This window comes from Balaenoptera ricei, chromosome 13, assembly GCF_028023285.1.
Source record: "Balaenoptera ricei isolate mBalRic1 chromosome 13, mBalRic1.hap2, whole genome shotgun sequence".
Taxonomy (NCBI): Eukaryota; Metazoa; Chordata; class Mammalia; order Artiodactyla; family Balaenopteridae; genus Balaenoptera; species Balaenoptera ricei.
The window spans coordinates 58,052,203-58,066,071 of record NC_082651.1 but is presented as its reverse complement, the minus strand read 5'-3'; positions in this window follow the sequence as shown (position 1 = coordinate 58,066,071).

Genomic DNA, 13,869 nt, shown 5'->3' with positions numbered 1-13,869 from the left:
ACATTATTATTAACTAAAGTACATCCTTAATTCAGATTTCCTTAGTTTTCACCTAAGGTCCATCTTCTGTTCCAGGATTCCATCCAGAATATCACATATGTTTAATCATCAAGTCTCCTTAGGCTCTTCTAGCTTGGGACAGTTTATCAGACTTTCCTTTTTCTTTTTTTTTTAATGACCTTGACAGTTTTGAGGAGTACTGATTAATATTTTTCAGAATGTCCCTCCATTGGGATTTGCCTGATGTTTTCTCATGATCAGACTGAAGTATGTGTTTGGGGGACAGAATACTACAGAATTAAAGTGACATTTTTATCACATCATATCAAATGTACATACTATCAACATGACTCATCACTGTTGATGTTGACCTTGATCACCTGGCTAAAGTAGTGTTTGTCAAGTTTCTCCATTGTAATATTGTTCTTTTTTCCCTCTTTCCAATCTTCCTTTGGAAGGAAAACACTATGCACAGCCCACACTGATGGGGTGGAGAATTGTGTTCAACATCTTTGATGGCAGAGTACCTACATAAATTATCTGGAATTCTTCTGCACAAGAAAGTTGTCTCTCCTTCCCCATTTATTTATTCAATCATTTATTTATATTAGTATGGACTCACAGATATTTATTTTATACTTTGGGTTATAATCCAATACCACTGTATTTATTTGTTGTTCAAATTTCCAGCTTTGGCCACTGGGAGACTTTTAATTGACTCCTGTGTACATTTGACATATTTCCATCATTGGGGGTTTTTTTCTTTTATCATGTTCTTACTTTATGACATTACAAAATACCCCTGGATAACCTTGTATATTTCCTGCATTTCCTAGAAGCAGCCACTTCTTCAAGGTACTTCTCCTTTTATAGTCATTTACTTTTAGGTGCCACTTATTTTCAAATGTTACAGTTTGGGGGAAACTTTTCATAGGCTATCTTAACTTCTCATTCTACATTCTCTTCCTCAGATGTCTCAACCACTCCTATGGCCTCTACCTAAATGCTGATGAATTCCAATTGTGTATCTTTATTTGATACCTCTCTTCTGAACTCATCTTATGTGTCCAACTTCCTACTTCTGCATTAAGATATCCCATAGACATCTAGAACTAATAGACATCTAGAACTAAACTTGTGTCTTCATAACTGCTTCTTCTGCCCCATGTCTATTTTTCTTGTATTGCTTCCTGTCTTATCACCATCCATCCAGTTATTTCTACCAAAACCTAAAATTAATTTCTGACATATTTCTCATATCATCACATGTAATCAATCACCCAGTCCTGTTTATTCTCACTCCCTGATTCCATCACTGTTACCCAAATCCAAGACACAATCATCTCCCTCAGAATACTGAAATGGTTTTCTAACTTTTTTCCAACTTCACTTTTATCCCTTTAATTCATTTCCCACATGGAAAACCTGAGTGTTCATTCAAGAACATAAATCAGATCATATGGATTAGTCAGCTCTTGCTATGTTATGCTGCAGTAATAAACAATCCAAAATTTCAGTGGCTTGCAACAACAAAGGTTCATTTTTGTTCATATGTCACGTGCAAGTCAGCTGCTTCTCTGATTTACGTCTTTTTTTTTCACTCTAAACTCTCCTAAACTCACATTCTACAACTAAAGAAAGTCTCATTGAAAAGAACTCGACATCAGTGGGGTGGGAAAGTATACAGCTCCCATAGAAGGTACCGCAAATCTGAGGCACTACAAATTTCATTGCAAATGGTGGATATGTAAATTTCAAGGACATCAGCAAATAACTGGAGTCAGTAATACAATCTACAACAATCCAGCATCTTACTCATAAATATTTGATGACTTCCTTTCAGCATCTAAAATATCAAGCTTTTCTCTAAGTCAAATATGCAAAAGTCCTAACCAGTCAAGATCTGAGGCATAAAGTTAAGAACCGCATGGTAATCTCAACATCAAATATAAATATAACTCCTCTTGATCCAGAAAAAGAACAAGTTATCTGTTGACCACATAACTAAAATACAATGGTGGGACAAGGACTGTATAAAGACAACAAATATTTCTCATCAAAAAAGAGAAGAATGCTAAAAATAGAACGACCATGTGATCCAGCAATTCCACTTCTGGCTATATATCCAAAGGAAATAAAATCACTATCTCAAAATGATATCTGCACCCCCATGTTCACTGTAGCACTATTTACAATAGTCAAAATACAGGAAAAAATGTAAACGCCTGCTGACAGAAGAATGGATAAAGAAAAAAAAACATATTTTATACACACACACACACATATACACACACACACAATGGAATATTATTCAGCCATAAAAAAGGAGGAAATCCTGCCATTTGCCACAACATGAACGAAAGTTGAAGGCATTATACTTAGCTAAATAAGACAGAGGGAAAAAGACAAATACTGTATGATCTCACTTATATGTGGAATCTAAAAAAACAGAACTCATAGAAACAGAGTAGACTGGTGGTTGGTGGGATGCGGGTGTGAAGTAAATAGATGAAGAAGGTCAAAGGGTACAAACTTTCAGTTATATGATGCACAAGTTCTGGAGATCTTATATACAGTATTGCTATAGTTAACAATACTGTACTGTATACTTGAAAGTTGCTAAGAGAGTAGATCTTCAAAGTTCTTACCACAAAGAAAAGGTAACTAAGTGAGGTAATGGGTGTGGTAACAGGTAACATTGTTAACCTTATTATGATAATCATTTTGCAATAGATACATATATCAAATCATCATGGTGGACACCTTAAACTCATAATTGTATGTCAATTATATCTCAATAAAGCCAGAAAGAAAAATGTTCAAATCAAGTAAGTTTAAAAAAAAAAAAAGAATGCAAGGCACACAGCAGTCTGTGGCCCACAACATTTTTGAAATCCTAGTGGGAAGATTTTTGTCATCAAGGAGCTTTCTCTGGGAGTAAAAGCCATTCCTATCAGGCCCTGATTTTGCCACTACAATCTATGGTTCTCCATGTCTCTTAGCTCTATACCCTGGTATGTCCTTCCAGTTCCATTTCTTCCTTTGACCACATCTGTAAAGGGCACTGAAAGGCTTCTTGCATGTATAATGTTGGAGGCTAAAATGTTATTTTAAGCCTAGAATGGTCACACTCCTTCTAATACAAGAGTTTTTGGAGGGGGGTGGGGGGTATACACATTCTATCAAAACTTAGTCAGCTTTTTTTAACTGTTGATTCCAGGTAGCTCAATTTGCCAAAAGACACATCCTCAATTCTTTTTGAAACTTGTTTGTTTCTCATCAGACTTAATTTTAAGTGCTTTGAGCTTATCAACCCTCTGTGGGAGAATTATACTCTTACCCTGTTTTCCTGAGCCATTTAATACACATAAAAGCATTTACTTGAAGTTGCCTTTATCAATTAAGGGTTTTAACAAAGAGCAAGATACCTGTCTTTCAAAGCATTTCTCAGTTTTGGATTTAAGAAATAGTTACATTTTTCAATGACCCAGAAGAAAGCAGAAAAATGAAGCAAAAAAACAGATCACATATTTTTTAGTCATTTCCTTGTAGACCATGCCCTAATATGCCCAAAATACTTTTCTCATTTTTAGACTTAACAAGGACTTACTGTTTCTGCAGGTGATTTTAGACCAAACTTAGGCCAGTTTCTAGCTCCTCTCTTCTCTTCCCTGAAGCTTTTTAAAGCCTGTCTTTGTTTGCCATGAAGCCTTGCAGGAGGGCAGGAACATAAGAGATCACTCACTGGGATTTGAGGTTTCTTTTTTTTTTTTTTCAGTTTTTCTTTTTACTTATAGTTATTTTGAAATTTGGGCATTCTCTGTCTTCAAGTTATTTTGAGTGATATTCATGTAGTTTTAGTTTTTTCTTGCTGTTCTGTGTTATTTGGGGATGAAATTTGCAATACAGGAAACTAGGCAGCTGGAATTCTCTTCAGTTGCTCTCCTGTTACATTTAAATTTGTATGTGCATATATATTATTTCATCAAGTCTAAGAATCCAACAAATGTAAGATGCATAACTATTCTAGATACCATTGAGAAATAAAACACGATGTCAATTAAACTACAACATGACATTGTTTGAGAGAAGCAAGCCCAGTTTCAGTAATGTCAAAATTAGGGGTTAGGGGGAGCATGTCTTAGAATCAATGAACTATTGCATATACATTTTAGAAGTATATATCAATAAAAATTCATGGTAATATGTCAAGTAAATTAGTTTCTTATCTATTGCCAAAACCAAGATCTAAAGGGCATGTTGTCTCTGTTTTCTGAATATTTCCTTATATTCCTTTTGAGCTTCAATACCACAAGATGGTGGATATCTTAGGTATTAGGTATTAGGTTCAACAGCTATTATGGATGTGGGATTTTTGCAATTAGACAACAATAACCTGTCTCATCCTGAAATACCCTGAACTACAGACAAGTTTTTTCTGCTAATCTTACTGCTCCAAGTAACATAAAATGAAGATAATACTATAGCTTCACAGAGTCATTGTGATGATTAAATAAAACAGTGTAGACAGATAGCATGATAATGTGGAAAGAGAATGAAATTTGGGGTTTAAAGTCTAAATTCTGGCTATGTTACTTACTAGCTCTTTGTACATAAAAAAATTTACTTAAGCTCTCTGAAACTCAATTTTAATATCTATAAAATGGACTTAATGATTCTTCATTTGGAGGTTCTTTTATTTTTGTTGTGAACATCTTACCTTGTTAGATCAACTAGTTCATGAAATTAAAGTATTATTACTGAAAAAATAAAGGCAGTCTGATGAGTATTATCAAAATTTGTCCTCCTTTGTCATCAATGATTTGGTCTTCTCAAGACTTTTAGTGTACACTATTGGGTTATCTGACTATCCTCATTTCTCTGAAAGTTACCATACCTTTCAAAACAGGGGATTCTCAGTAGACATATTTTTACTTTATGACCTTCCTCCACCCACAGTTGTTTGGGTCAAGGGAAGATATCTGACCCACTCTGGAATACTCTAACTTAAACTCCTTGGGATTTGGACTCTTGAACTGAGATCACTAAGAATTGCTGGCAGCAGTCACCAAAATGGCAAGAATCTGGAATAAAACCCTGAAATTGCCTTAGTTTCTGGAGATGTCTTATTCAGATATTCCTTGGATTTCATGAGATTCATCACTATTATTAATATAATATTTTTTTGGCTTAAGATACTGGTAATGTTGGTTTGAGTTGCATGCATTAGTCAAGAACTTTATTTAATACAATAGGAAACAAGCCAAGGAGAAGAAATTCCCTGTTTTTTATGTACCAACTGTATGAAAAAATGAACCAATAAAGAATAAACACTTCATGGTAATGACAGGAGCAAAAAAACAATAAATAACTATAAAAAGACTGAATCCTTAATTCCTCCAACTCACTCAGAAGATCTCAAAAGCAATTTAACCTCATGAGCTTTTTATGAGAATTAAAATATGTAGAAAGCATTATATTAGGAAGAAAAATACAATATTCTGAACATGGTAATTAGTAATTATTTCTTTCATAGTCATATACAATATGTTGAGCAAACTTTCTGAAAAATATCTTTTATTTTCTACCATCATATAAAAATGACAAGGAAATAGAGTAGCAGAAGAGTATAGATTAAGAATATAAAATTATTCATTAAGTATTTACTAAGTTCTTACTATATGACAGACACTCTGCTGTGCACAAGGGAACAGAGTACAGAGGATGTGGTCCTGGCCTTAGTGTGCTTAAAGTCTAGGTGAAAACAACATGCAATCGCAACACAGGATAATAGATGCCTTGATTGGACACAAGTACAATGGGAGCAAAAAGAAGGGACATGTAACTCCACATTTGAGGTATCATGGGCAATTTCTCAGAAAAGATGATGCTTCTGCTGAGACATGAAGGTGTTATAGCTGTAAGCCCAACTGCAGGTCAGGAAGAAATCTCTAGGAAAAAACATTCTCATCATCCCTAAAGTCAATTAACAGTAATGGTGCCTCTCCCGACTTTCTCACACAGGATACTGATCTTCCGCAAAGTCGCCCCATATTTCTGAGCATATTCTCCTACTTGTGTTCATAAACACATGGAGTCCATTCCTTCATAGATTGTGAAATGAACTCTTTCCTTTTTTCCTTTCAGACTCACAGATTTGACTATCTCTTTTCCTTTCCTCTACACACCCCACTCCCGCTCCCACCCCTCTCTCTTTCTCCCACACACATTCACACACAAACACCACCACTCATCACATACTGAGTCGTGAGTTAATTGTCAGCCAGTATTGAGAAGAATCTAAAGTCATCCCCTCCCCTCTAATGGCTAAAGCTTTCTGACTGTGCCAGGTGTCTAGCTGATAAATGGCTCCTCTGTCCTCTAGTAAGAGTTATCTATTTGCAGTCTTTATAGAGCCTAATACAAATATAGTACCAGAAATTATGGACTGTCTCTTCTACACCCAACACTGTAAAACATGAGAAAGAGTGTAAGCTCCATGAAGGTAGGAACTTTTTTCTGTTTTGGTCACTGCTTTATTCCAAATGCCTAGGACAGTGTCTGGCACATAATAGGCACTCAGATAATACTGACAGAATGAATGAATGAATGAATCAGGCAATCAATTAATCCACCAGTTTCCCAGTTATGCCAAGATATGATTAAACTTGGCTTGAACTCAAGCTGGAACCTGTACTACACTAAGGCTCAAGTAACTCATAAGAATAAATAAGATATAGCCAATTAAGGTATTTGAAGTTAAAGAGAGTCACTATAAATAGAGAATTGCATTGCTGTTATTACATAAGAAATAATTAGGCAAAAATCTTATGTTCAAAAATGTGGGTGGTTGGTACATTATAGTCTTACAAAGAAAATCACTATTTGTGACTTATCTGTAACAGTTTTTAAAGGACACCATACTTGAATACATAATTTCACATTATACTCTCTGGAGAATTAGCTAATTAGGTTAAATTGTCTAAAGTGACTAATAAAGGACTGTGAATTAAATTGATCCTGCTGACTTGGTGAATTATTATGGGCGAAGAGACCACTAGCTCTGCTAAGAAGGGAACAGGCCCCAAAGGTTCCTTCCAATCCAAGGAATCAAAGTACTTAGTGCATTTATTTGGTACAAAGGAACAGAGGTACTGAAATCCAGTTTTAAACAGTAAAACCGAAACATATGAACAAATGCAAAGGAAAAATCAGGACTAGTGTTCCTGAAAGCTATGACACGTGTTATTGAATACTTTTGTTTATATCTGCTGTCCTAGCGCTGCACAGAAGTACTATCCAATGGCTACCAATGCCTGTGAACTGATCTCCCACATTAGGTTGAGTGCTTCTAGCAACCATGAGCAAAACACCAAGTCAACATGGGTTCCCAGAAAACATTTGTTTGATTTTATTTTACAACATTTTGAAGCTCCCTGAAATAACTTTACACACAACTCCCAATTAAATTCTCCCAATAATCCAGGTGTTCAGACACAAATTTTGTGCTGACCCCACTGGTCTCTGCTGTCCTTCCAATGGGCTTTTTGAATCTGAATGCTACTACTTGCCACAGCATGTAAGAACTTCCACCATAATGCAGCTCAACATTGTAGAATAGATAAATCTTTCTGAAATACATCACAAATGGTACTCTTATGTTTCTGTATGTTTTTAATATATTGACAAGGTTCAATAATAATTGAAAGAGTGTTCAAAGAGCATCCCAGCCTCACATAAAAAGACACAGGCTCTCACTCGTAAAATTGAGAGCAAAAAACATGATAATTCATTTGAAGAACAAAAGCCTAAAATACAAAGTCCTGCAATAAGGTATTTCTAAATAAGCCTGAAATGTGAAACTTTTGGAAGGATCTTGATGTGGATCACCTAAGGCTTTCCAGGAAAATCTAAGAGAGAAGGAGATTGCAGATAAGAGGTAAGAGATGAGAATGCCTGGTTTAAATGAAGTTAGACTCTCGGTGGGCTTTTGATAAAGTCCTTCACAGGCGACAAGTAAATTGGTGTGTTATTTCTGAATTTCCAGAAATTTCTGAATTTCTGTAACAAATTTAGCATTGGTTTAGAAGATTAAAAAGTACATCAGAAGTAAACTAACAAGTAACAGAGAGGAAAACTAAAATTCAAAAATAAGGCAAAAGGTGTTAGAAGTTAAAGGATGGTTCTCCAAAAGTAACACTCATTTCAGTTAATTAGAGTAGGGGATCAAGATGAATTACTTTATTATGAGTAATGCTGAATACTTTGACAAGTTTTCAGATAAATGCATATTCAATACAAAATTTCAAGGAAGTAGGCACAACTTTTAGAACTGCACATGGTCCCTATCTGTAGGACATATAGCCTAAAAAACCAAACTGGGTAAAGTCACAGTTGAGTAGCAGGGTCATAGACTAACACCCCAGATTAGAGTCCAGACTGACTAGCAATGTTCAAGACTATAGCAACTAGTGAGGCTAATGCCAACAGTGGGAAAATCATTCCAACGGGACCCAGGCCTATGCTAAAGCATAAAGGCTGACAGCCAAGAAGTTTCCATCAATGAATGGAAAACTCATTCATGAGGGAGCAGGGAAGTTGTTCCCCATTATCCGTTCTTCCCTTCTTTCCTTCTTTATAATAATATCACTATTGACCACATTTCTAAGACTCTATTATAGCTAGGTGAGGTCATGGAATTAATTATGGCCAGTGGGCTTTCTGTACAGTAAAAAATAAATATTTGCTCTTTGTCCCAAATTCCTGGCACAGAGCTCCTAAAACACTTGAAATTTCCTGAACGATAGGAAGGTCTTTTGTTCTTCTTTGCAAGCCCCTTTTGACTATATGTGAGCTTATGCTAATGGAGTGACTTAGGGTGGGGCCCCTGGAGAGCCTTAGGTTAGGGCTATTCTCCAGAAAACCAAATCTGTGATTAGAGTGTTGGAACTTGCAGCATCTTTGAGATCTCCAGGGAGGGAGTGCAGATTGAGCCCTTATAAGACTGGGGAGCTTTGGGGTTTGTTAACCCGTCCACATGGGAAGATGGTGTGCCCCAACTCCATGAGGACAGAGGCTCCTGCATTCAAGCCCCTTTCAGAGCTCACCCTATGTACCTCTTCAGATGGCTGATCATTTGTATCCTTTATAATAAACCACTAAATGTAAGTAAAGTGTTTTTCTGAGTCCTGTGAGTTACTCTAGCTAATTATCAAATCTGAGGAGGATTGTGAGAATCCCTGAATTTGTTGTCAGCCAAATAGAAGTGTGGGTAGCCCAGGCACACCATTTGCAGCTGGCCTGTGAAGTGCAGGCAGTCTTATGGGATATGACACTAACTCCAGGTAGATATTGTCAGAATTGAATTAAATTGTAAGACAGTGTCCAGTAATTGTGGAATTGGTATGGAAAGACACCACATATTTAGTGTCAGAAAGAAACTTAGAGGGCTGTAAAAGAAAAAGTGTCATTTGAATCCTCCAGAAAGTATCCTGAAAGTGTGGAGGCATACTCTTCTCTCCCCTCTTTCCTCTTTCCTGATGGCAGGAAAGCAAATGTAATGGTTGGAGCTCCAGTAGTCATCCGGGACCCTGTCCTTAGGAATGAAAGTTACACAGGGCAGAGTCACAGGATGAAAGGAACCTGGGTCCATAAACTACAAGCTGCCATACCAGCTCTGGACTGCCTATTTCCACACTCTATGTGAGACGGAAAGAACTTTCTATTTTGCTTAAGCCAGTATTTGTATAAGATTTATTTCACGCATAGAGCCAAATCTAAACCCAAATGATACAAGAAACCCTAGAATGTAAGCTTTGAGATCTCAATATGGGATTTTTCACTACTCATACTGTGTTCAAAGTATTCATAAAGAAAAAAAAAATCCATGACTGAATTTGTGTTGAAATAAGAAAATAAGGTCATAGTCCGGCACAGTAGCACATGCCTATAATCCCAGCTACAAAGATGGTTGAGGCAAGAGGTTCGCTAGAGCCCAAGCGTTCTGGGCTGTAGGGATCTATGCCGAACGGCTGTCCACACTAAGTTCGGCATCAATACTGTGACCTCCCCAGGAGCGGGGACCACTGGGTTGCCTAAGGAGTGGTGAACCGGCCCAAGTCAGAAAAGTAGGTCATACATAGAATCTGCCTGAAACACTAGAGTAGCCTCGGTTTTTATTTGTGTTTGGCTTGGTTTTTGTTTCTTAATGTATTGACCCATTATTTTCATCTCTCCACTGTATTCTATCAGCTCAAGAGTCCCCACAACCTAACTCTCTTCGTCCTCAATTTTCTGTTATAGAAATCAAGAGAACAAAATCTACCTAGCTTCAAAAAAGAATCATTGAAAAGCACAGATTTACACATTTTTAACATCTCATCCCCTAAACATCTGTTGTTCTTAAGGAAATACCCAGTGAGACTCAGAAGCCTAAGTAAATTTATCAATATTAATCACTGTGATTAACATGTATTGAGTGATGTCATGTGCCAAGCACTATAGTAAATTCTTTACCTCCATTTTCTCATTTATTTCTCAAAACAACATGGTGAAATTAGAGATATTATTATCTCCAGATAGAGACGAAGAAAATGAGAAACAGAAGATAGACAAAGGAAGACAGTTGCCCATATGACGTAGCTAGTAAGTGTTAGCACCTGGCTTAGAACTCCAGGCAATTTACCTCCAGAGACCATGATAACTATTATACAATACTACCTCCCTAATAGGGCTGATATCATATTATATGTTTTGTTTGTTTGTTTTATAAATTTATTTATTCATTTATTTATGGTTGTGTTGGGTCTTTGTTGCTGCACCCGGTTTTTCTCTAGTTGTGGCGAGTGGGGTCGTTGCGGTGTGTGGGTTTCTCATTGCAGTGGCTTCTCTTGTTTCAGAGCACAGACTCTAGGCGTGTGGGTTTCAGTAGTTGTGGCATGCGGGCTCAGTAGTTGTGGTTCCCAGGCTCTAGAGCATAGACTCAGTAGTTGTGGCACACGGGCTTAGTTGATCTGAGGCATGTGGGATCTTCCCGGACCAGGGCTCGAACCTGTGTCCCCTGCATTGGCAGGCAGATTCTTAAGCACTGCACCACCAGGGAAGTCCCATATTATATGTTTTTAATTAGCACTTGTAATCAGGAGTTTTAGGGGTTTTAAAGACCACCCTCATTTTCTAGACAAATCTTTTCTCAAAATGATCCATGGAGCACTGGTGGTTCCAAGGGTCAAGCAGTCCTCAGGCAATTTATTTCAGAAACAAAAGCAACTGAACAATGTTGTTCACATTCACTTAACAAATTTCACAGTGTGGATAAAAGATGGCCATAACATGTTTGACATTTCTGCCATTGAGAAGAGATAGGATAATTCCTCTGCCCTTGAAGCCAGCCTGGCCTTAGTGATTTACTTCATCAATAGAATGTACAAGTGACTTTCTGGGACCTTCAAGTCTGTGTTACTAAAGACCTTAAAGCTTCTACCTGCATTTCTTGAGACAGTCATTCTTGGATCCCTAAACCACTGTGTTGGAAACTCATCAACCCTATTTTACACACCACAGGGAAAGAGCCCTTGACTACCTGGACAGAGGGGGGCCCCAGCTGATCCCAGGTTTCCAGTCATTCACACTAAAGCACCAGGCATGTAAGTGAAGCACCCTGGAGCCCCCAGGCAGCCCAGCCATCATCACTGAACACCACTGACCCATCCCAGTCAATGCCATGCGGAGCAGAAAAATCAACCAGCCAAGCCCTGCCCAAATTCCAACCCACAGAACTGAGATGTAGCATGGTGTTGTTTTAAGGCAATGAGTTTTGGGGTAGTTTGTTGCATAGTACTAGGTAACCAGAACAATAAAATTAGTAATGATTTTCACAGAAACCCTGTGATATTCTTACTAATGATTAAGTCTGTAAAGGTCACAAAAGTACTTCAAAGACAACATAGGTCTGTTTACTTTGGCTGATACTGTTGATGGCACACAGTCAGTCCAAGCCAATGTATTTACACTTCTGTGTAATTGTTTACAATTGTTAAATTTATATTTTTGTGAGTATTACAGTCTATCGTTATGTCACCAATCCCCCAAAATGGAACGATGGCTCTATTCTTGTACATGGATGAATAAATATGTTTGAAAACTATAATGGAAAAAGTATAACCCATAAGAATATCATAAACATATTTGAACTTAACTCCAGAAAGACCACAGAAAGTGAATCTTTACATGTGTAGTCAAGTGAATCTGTGAGTATGAAAATTTAGCATAAGCAGTCAAAACAGCAGAGTGGGAATACAAAGTACATTGATAATTATCTGAAAATTGGATTTTCCCAGACTGGTGATTCATTCTCCTGTGCGTTGTCTGTAATGAAATGTCAAAGAGTAACATGCAGCCATTTTAGCCATTTCCAAGCAAAGCACAACCACCTTTCTGGCAAACCAATGAAGTTTGTCCAAAACAAGGACTAAATGATTGTACTGATTATAGTGCTTGGTTTAAAGCAACTGAAACTGATTCTAGCTATAATAAGCAAATGGGGATTTATTTGAAGAACAATTAAGGGCTTAATACAGAATCAGTGCAAGGCTGAGGAACCAGATTTAAAAATGGGTAGAAACAAAAGCATCTCTGAGAGTTTTCCGTTAGCACTAAGGCTGGAACAACACTCTCCTTCCCTACCGGAGTCAAAGACCTGGGGAACAAATTACCAGTTATTACTGAAAAAGCTATGTGTGGATGGTGGCTTTGGACAAAGCAGTCTCCCTGAATTAGATTTATCACCCCTCTTATTCCACAGCTGGACAGACACATGTCTCCCTGGACAGACACAGGAGCACAGCAGAGTGCAGCTCTCCTGTAGACAGGCTTACATGAAGAAGAACAAAAGATAGGGCTGAGCTGAATATACCTACTTCCTTCTTCTGTGCTCACAAATCACATGGTCTTCTCCTTACCAACAGGACTGGGAGCAAGAGCAGTGTAATTCAAAAGGCCAGGAAGATTTCTCCACATGGAACCATGAAATGTGGGACAGAGTATTTCCTGCTACCAAGGTCACACTACAGAAGAGTCTGGGCTCTTGCTGATGGTGCCACAGCCACAGCCATGAATCTTACCATCCACCCAACATCACACCTTATGTCTCTATTTACTTAGCTACCAGAAGAAGCCCTGACTCCCAGGCCATCCCTCCTCACCTGGACCCTCACCTCCATACAGCTCTGTACACTGTCTGATACAGACCAGCCACCCACCCCGCACACACTAAAAACCCTTGACCTTCAGAGTAATCATCTGCCATTAGCAAAATGCCTTCCATCATAACCCTTCACTCCAAATATTTGCTTCTCCTTCTGGTTCCAAACAAAATCTTGCTGTCTCCTAAAGACCTTATTTAGTGGTTACTATTCTTTTTTTTTTTAATAGATATTTATTGGAGTATAATTGCTTCGCAATACTGTGTTAGTTTCTGTTGCACAACAAAGCAAATCAGCCATATGCATACACATGTCTCCATATCCTCTCCCTCTGGAGCCTCCCTCCCATCCTCCCTATCCCACCCCTCTAGGTCATCGCAAAGCACAGAGCAGATCTCCCTGTGCTATGCTGCTACTTCCCACCAGCCAACTATTTTACAATCGGTTACTATTTTTGTCCAAACCCAAAGACATGGGTCCTCAAAGTTTCCTAAAATCTTCATAAGTCCTCCTAGAACTTCATGCCATCAGATCATAACACCATTGATCCTCATTACTGCTACTAATGACAGAGCTCAGAGTCACCCTCTTTCATTACCAGAAGATTTTAGCTCTCGGCTCTCACTCTCTCTACCACTGCCCCTGTCATCATTCTGGATTATTTCAG